We start from the raw sequence: 7,911 nt of genomic DNA, 5'->3' as shown, positions 1-7,911 counted from the left end.
TCATCAAATTGCAAATAAGATTCCAACATTAAAGGCACCGTTTAACAATGTGAAATATGAGATGCATGGCCCTATGTGTTATCAGTGTCTGTGATTTTGGTGTAATACTGAAGCCCTTAAAAACTTGCGCTTCAAAATAATCATGAATGCCTCAAAAAAGTTAAATATTTGAGTGACCGATTTTACCATACTCATTTTCCTCAATAGACTGTAGTGTTATAAAAAAACCGTAAAATTTGATTTCGATTTTCAATCATAAATATCTTGATAATCAGACAGGCGATCGGCTTGTAGAAGTCATGCGATTCCTGACTGACCTGAAGGTTTATAATAACTTTCGGGCTCTTCAGAGTCTTCTGGTTCCTCTGACTCGGATTCTGTAAGGCAGGAATGAAAAACATCATATACTATCATTCAAAGAAATTAAAATTAGCTACTTCATTGTCGAACGTATTATGATCTAAATCCAGGATTTTGTTTCAGAGTCTGAGGAAATGTTACCGAGTCTCTTTAAAGTTCTTCAATAAACATCTTCTAATAATATTCTGTCTCAAAGTCAACTTTCACATTTTCCCCATCGACGTAAACAAGATTATGATATTTAGATATAGAAACTGCTTTTATGACCATTGTATCTTTTTTAACACTCGTGCGTCATGCCAAATCATAATGTCATTCACAAAGAAGAGGCACGGTGTTTAAACACAAATTTATTATATTATTAATCAATTATCTATTGATTGAGACAGAAGAAGACAACGAGAGAAGAAACGGAAAGGCCACGCCAGATAGAGGCAAAGAGAGAGAGAAGAGAGAGAGAGAGAGAGGAGAGAGAAGGAGAAGAGGGAAGAGGATGAGGAAGGAGAAGAGGAGAGAGAGAGAGATGAGAGGAGAGAAGTGGAAGGAGAAGAGAGAGAGAGAGAGAGAGAGATGAGAGAGAGAGAGAGAGAGAAGGGATTGTGTAGACATTCACGTAAGTCGTGAACCATTATGTAGCTGTTAACCATATTACAAATACAAAAACAAATATTTTGAAACCTTTTTCTTTAACATATATATACTTAAATAGACAGACATGGAGACGAAAAAGAAATTGATGCAAGAAAAGTCGAATTGAATAGAATATAGATAAGAGGATAAAAAAAAAAAAAACTGAAGAAGATTAACGTAAAGGGCGGAGGAAAAGTAGGAACTTTGTGCGGCTCTAAAAGAACGACGCTCCGCTGTAACACTATAGTGCAGTGACTCCCACATGCAGGTGTATTTTCTAATGAAGTTGAGAACGGACGATTTCAGCCGATCTATCTTAGGTTGCTACTTCACGGTGGAGCATTACGTTATCATGACGCATGACACTCATGTCACAAAAGTAAATGCTTAGCGATCAACTGAGAGTGGTCGCTTATATTTCGTTTTCTTTATGTTGCTGATTTTAATTAGTGTTAAAGCGATATTATATACACCTTTCCATTTTTTCTTAAAAATCAGGCCTTACAAGTCATTGTCTTTTAGATATCTAAAGGAAATTGTATTGCGTTTCAAATGAATATTGCTATAGTAACATACGCCTTTGCTATTTTCGACTACCAGTAGTTCAATTATTTTTTTAAGTTTAATGGTTGTTTACTGAATGACTGATGATACAGTATAATTTGATGGCCCTGTTTCAATTTTGTTTTACGATGTTTGAAGAAACCTCACTTTTAAGCAAAAATTGTCATCCGCCCCGAAACATCAACTACATTTACTTACCGTAGTTTACGCCAACAAGATAACTGACGAATACTGATTGCCTCAATGCATATTATTATGTCATAAAAACAGAGTATTTTTTGCTAGAGATCACAATCATAATCTGGTGCGCGTTTAACTAAAAATAAAGCGCACCACAGTAACCGCTGCCAGTAGCACTTTTTTTGTCTGGTCTTTGATTATTATTAAAATTTCCTCGAAGAAAAGACAAAGTGGTACTTAATTTCAATGTTAGTAACATCAAAGGGAATTTACGTTTTTCTTTAGTTTCCCTTTCCACCTAAAAAGAAAAATAGATAAATCTTAGGAAGATGTTGAAGTACTATCACTGTCCAGACAACATCAGTTTAGGAGAAGCCATTTGAGCTTGGTGCATGCGCGTTAGTGCTCGGTGAGCAGACAGCCCACGGTGATAACCTCTCCGTCGCGGCAAATCGCTAATCATCTGTGACAATAGGAACAAAAGACTGCACTCAGGCGGACCACCTGCCGGGTATACTTTAAATCGCTCCTTTTGCTCATTTTATCAAGAAGAGAAAATACGGCGGCGAAAGCGAAATCGCATAACACCACCCACAACGACTTCCGCGCATTGATTTTGGCTTCTTCCTGCCCGAGCAGCGCGATGCGCCTCCCGACTCCCAGGCCCCACCGGCCGAATACATCGCTCCATTCATGTGAGACGACACGAGAAATTTCTCCCTCGCGCCACGGCGGAAAAATCCATTGCCAGCGTATTTTAGTAGCTCTAGATATTTTCGAGTGCCTATGTGTGATGGGGATGATTTAAAAGGAAACATTACAACAAGCAGGTGTTTCGGTGTTTATTTGCCGAGGGGATTGCTTCTGGCAAGGCTGCCTTTTCATGTTTTATAAATGGAGGGCGACGAATAGAGAGGAAATACGGTAAACTTGGTACCTGTTTTACGCTACACGCCTTTGCGCATCCACGCGCAGACGTGTTAGATCACTTTTTGTGAGTATCGATCGGGGACCGATAGCAGGCCGGTTCATGATCGAGATAGCCGCTTGGCGGGAATAGCCGAGAAGTCTCTATTATATTTTCCATACTGACGATTAGCCAAAAATAGAAGGCCCCGTATGTGTCTGTTATGAATCGATTTTTAACATTCTATTAAGTTTCTCGATAAGAACAAAAGTTATATCGTCGCTGGCAAATGCCAATTCGAGAGAGAACTAAATATGCGCGTGGCCATTATTGATTTCTTTTTTAAACAGGCAAAGCAAAATAGAGAAGCGGGTAGTATTGCAGCTAATAATAATGATAACAGACAAAATAAAAGTACATATACTTGTCGATCGTCATGGTCTATTATTTTGTGTAACTTAAGTTATCTGGACATGTATATTCGATTATGCATTAATATCCTTATCATTTTGCTTGATATGCTTCCTTGACTTAAGACATATCTATTTTTACTTTGGGCCACCACGACTTTTTCTAAAGTCAGTCTAGCTGTATTTCAATGAATAACAAAAAGAGAGAAAATAGAATTGGTTTCGAATTGAAGCAAAATTAATGTTATCATAAAAAGATTTAATGACAGCAATTGTGTGTTAACGTTATAGGTTATGCTATACAGTGGATAACACTCCGTCCCTCGGATAGGATGTTAAATGGAACCCCCGTCTAGAGTAGAGTCACCACCTTAACACATTAAGAACCACTGTACTATTTGTATAAGAGTAGGGGGAAACCCTGGTGTAGTCGTCCACCGGCTGCACATCCCCAATCCGTTAAATCGGGAGGAGAGAGCCGCGAGGCCGGGTGACAGTTATTCAGTTCACTTTTCTCCTCCAAGGCACTGGTGACGCCAAATATTATATGATAATAATAATAGTATATTAATGAATGAAAAAAAAAAATCATATTGGTGATACATCATTTCATTATAAAAAGCAGACGAACCATTCATGACAAGAATAGATGTATCATGAAATTGTCATAAACATCGACAAGAAAAATCTGAACAGTCATTTGTTTTCGTCGTCCATGTACGTTTTGGTTGTTTTCTAGTCAAAGTTGAATGTGTATTAATTATTATTAAAGAAATATAGTGACTATTCCTGGACGTTTGCAGGATTCTGTAATGAGGGGGAGGGGCTGAAACATAATGTTTTGTGTTCCAGTAGCAGGGGCGGATCTAGCTTTTTGCTAAGGGGGGGGTTGACCAAAATAATGACGATGCGGAGCATCGTCCACGAGCCGCGAAGCGGCGAGCCGATTTTTTTTGGGGTGTTTATTTGAACCCCGTAAGTGATGTTTTCCTGGCATCTATTAACACAATGGAGACCATAAAAAGCAGTGCATGATAACGTCTTTTTAAATCAAGTAACAGTTAAATACACAGTTATATCCAGAGTTATCATGTGTTTGGTTAAGTTACCTGATGAGTTGAATATCTTCTCACAATATTTGCACTTGAAAGGGTTTCTCTCCAGCGTGCGTTCTTTTTCTTTTTTTTTTTTTCTTTCTTTTTTCTTTTTTTTTTCCTTTTTTTTTTTTTTTTTTTGGGGGCCGCCCAAGGGGGGGGGGGGGGTTGCAACCCCCCAACCCCCCCCCCCCTGGATCCGCCACTGAGTAGAGCTTAGCGAGTGCAGCGTCCGGCGTTGGGTCCAGGGGAAGACCCGCGACACTTTTGTGTTTTCACCGTTTTAAATACCCGTTAATAATAACTTTTCTGCCACTTTTCAGACAGTTAGGCCTCAAAATTAGATGACATACAATTTTAAGGGAGCTTTCCAAGTCAGGCAGGAAATCAGAATAACTGTAAATCCTAGCTGGCGTCTATCCCCCCCCCCCCCCCCACCCCCCCACCCCCTATCTCGATACAAATGAGAGAGTCTATAGAGGGCCGGCGGCATTTGAGCGTGAAAGTGATAGTGATCTCCTCATTACATCATCTCTTTTTATTTTTGTCACAATTCTAGCACTCCTAATATCGAGTCTGCAAAATAGATAATGATAAAACTCTTTTTTCCGAGACTTATGGGGCGTTGAAAGTTGCAAAGAACTGCAAATCCCCCAAATCAAGCGTAAATCTTGCGATTAATTGCGAATTTGCAATTGATCGCAACTCAACTTTCTTGCAACGCCCCATTAGTAAGAGGAAGATATATATATATATATAGAGAGAGAGAGAGAGAGAGAGAGAGAGAGAGAGAGAGAGAGAGAGAGAGAGAGAGAGAGGGAGAGAGGGATGGAGATAAAAGCTATATAGATCTGTTAACGTAATTATTAAACTTTAATCCTAAGAAATTTAGGAGACTAGTTGGGCGTTGAGTTGAGTTGAGTTGAGTTGCAATCGATTGCAAGTATCATTTGCAAATTTTGCAACTTGCAATCAATCACAAATTTCTTGCAACGAAACTGCCTATCCGCCCCTCATCTATTTTTGGTAGACACGGTTAAGATTCTTGGTGTCATAATTCAAAGTGACCTTCAGTGGAATACTCATGTAACTGAATTTATAAAGAAGAGTAATAGAAAATTATTCATGCAATATACGTAGATTAAAACCTTACAACCTACCTGTTCCTTAACTGTGTACCACTTGTTTTTATTGCAAGTTTGACTATCAGACAAAACAATGACATAGAAAGTCACTTGATACAAAAAGGGCACGTAGAATGATTTGGGGATCAAGCTATAGCTCATAATTATGACAATGCATTAGCAAAACTAGAATTGCCATCTCTTTTGACTCGAAGAGAAAAACTGACTAAAGATTTTGCTGTTTCATTTGAGAAAAGTATTTTATGTAATTTGGTATTTATCTTAATATGTTTTTTTTTCACAATTGCAATTTATATCTACAATGTATTTTAATATTTGTATTATGTATAATTCAGTCTTTGTACTGCGAAAAACGTTTGAATAAACCTTTATTGAATTAAATTGAATCAACCGTATTCAGGTTGTGGGTAACACCACCTGTGAGAAAGAAAAAAGAGAGATAGAGAGTGAGTAAAAAAAAAGGGAGAGGGGGGGGGGGGTTCAAATCATTCGAACATGATTGTAGGCAAATATAGCGGGATTTTAGTTTGATTTTATCTCTCTATGTCCAAACTTAAATATTCAATCAAGTATACCGTCGACAGAATACTTTTTTGCATAAATTGTGACACTTGCGAACGAATAATTATAGACCAGGTTACGAAACAAAAAACATTTTAATACAAATTAGTTGGGCTAGTTCCAATTTAATTCAAAAATTATCTTCGACATGCACGTTGGCATACATTGTTAACGTGTGAGAAACGTGTATCATGATGATACCAATTAAATAAAAATCCGTCATAAGCTCATGAAACATCGTCTCCCAAACAACACAAGCAACAAAAAACAAATTTTGAGGATTAATCTTCAATACAATATCTGTCTCTTATGAAAATATATATAAATATCATATCTCGGAGTCTCTTCACTTTATCGGCAATAGGGACTTTTAGATTTGCGTGGACTGATACGTGTGACGTCCATTCAAGGCAAAGCATTAAAAGGACGTCGATCGTAGCAATCCACGTTGTCTTTGTGCAAATCTAAAAGTCCCTATTATCACCGTTTGGTCGACGGAATCGATCGCACACGAACGGCGCGGCGGTGCAGAAAGCTGAAGACAAGAGATACTGTCGAGATTGTTCCATCGTCGCATCTTGCTGAATAAGATGTCCTTCGATCTCCTTCAAAAGAGATGTAGGCCTCTTGCGAGTTGGGCGTTGGTGGGAGATCCCCGGGTAGAGGCATGTATTTTATTTCTATTAATGGACAAACTGAGAAATGGACGAATGAATGAATAAATGAATACATAAATAGATATAAATATTGATAAAAAAATAGAAATAATATATAAAATGCAAAAATGAATGCAAAATAGATGCATGAATAGATAAATGGATAGATAGATAGATAGATACAATGTATAGATAGATTAATGCATGCATGCATGAATAGGTTCCTCACATTCTACTATAAATGTGAATTGAGTATCATTGAGACGTGCTCATACTACAGTTATATATATATACAATTACTATTGTACAGTCTATATGTTTTGTAAAATGTGGAACAAAAAAATTGAAACTTGAAAATGAATGAATGAATGAATGAATGAATGAATAAATAAATAAATAAACAAATAAATAAACAAATGAATAAATAAATAAATAATAAATAAATAATAAATAAATAAATAAATAAATAAATAAAAGTATTAACACAAAAAATAAACAAACAGTAAAAAGTGAATGATTTCGAACGAAATGCTTTCATGTGCATTCAGCTTCAAAGGCGTAGCTGGCATAGGGCATGCTGACATAATACTAGGGGTACCGGGCTTAATCAGTGATATAAATGCAAAAGAACCTGGCCATCGTGTACGGGAGGGTGGTGGGGAGGTCTGGACTTGAAGCACACCACATCACCTTTCTTCCTGGAGGAGAAATGTCAAAGCAAAAACATTGCAAGAAAAAAACAAAGGACGGAATGAAGAGAGAAAGAAAGAAATAAAACGGAAAAAGACAAATATATACATATATATATATATATATATATATAAATATATATATATATATACATATAATATAATATAAAAATTATATATATATATATATATATATATATATATATACATAATATATATATACAGTATAGGGAAAGGTAAAACAACAGCACAAAACGAAAATGAACAAAACAAAAATGAAAGAAAGACAGAAGGAAAGAAATACAAAATAATTGGGAAAATGATAGGGAAGAGCTGTAATGCATACAAAGACTAATTCTCATCATTATCAACATTATTACATGTAAATGTTGCTTTGAGTCATTTATGGGGTGGGGGTGGGGGGGGGGTAGCGTTGTTAACTCTTTAACTTTGTGTACGCATGTCGCATTTCTTCTTCATTGCTCTTTCTTGTTTAGAAGTTTGTTTTCGCCTGGGAGCAGATGACAAAATTCGTTTTTTCTTTCAAATCTCCAAAATTTCATTTGTGAACAAAGGTTTCCTATATTGTGGTATTTATTTATTCTTTTACACATCAATAATGTATTACTTTAAAGATAAACTTTAGTGCTGGTAATGCGATTGCATTGTGAAAGAAAAGGTGTGGAAAGGATCAGAAACAGTTGATCATGTAGCA

The sequence above is a fragment of the Strongylocentrotus purpuratus genome, unplaced genomic scaffold, assembly GCF_000002235.5.
Source record: "Strongylocentrotus purpuratus isolate Spur 01 unplaced genomic scaffold, Spur_5.0 spur5_scaffold_6, whole genome shotgun sequence".
Taxonomy (NCBI): Eukaryota; Metazoa; Echinodermata; class Echinoidea; order Camarodonta; family Strongylocentrotidae; genus Strongylocentrotus; species Strongylocentrotus purpuratus.
Note: the sequence above shows the minus strand (reverse complement) of the source record.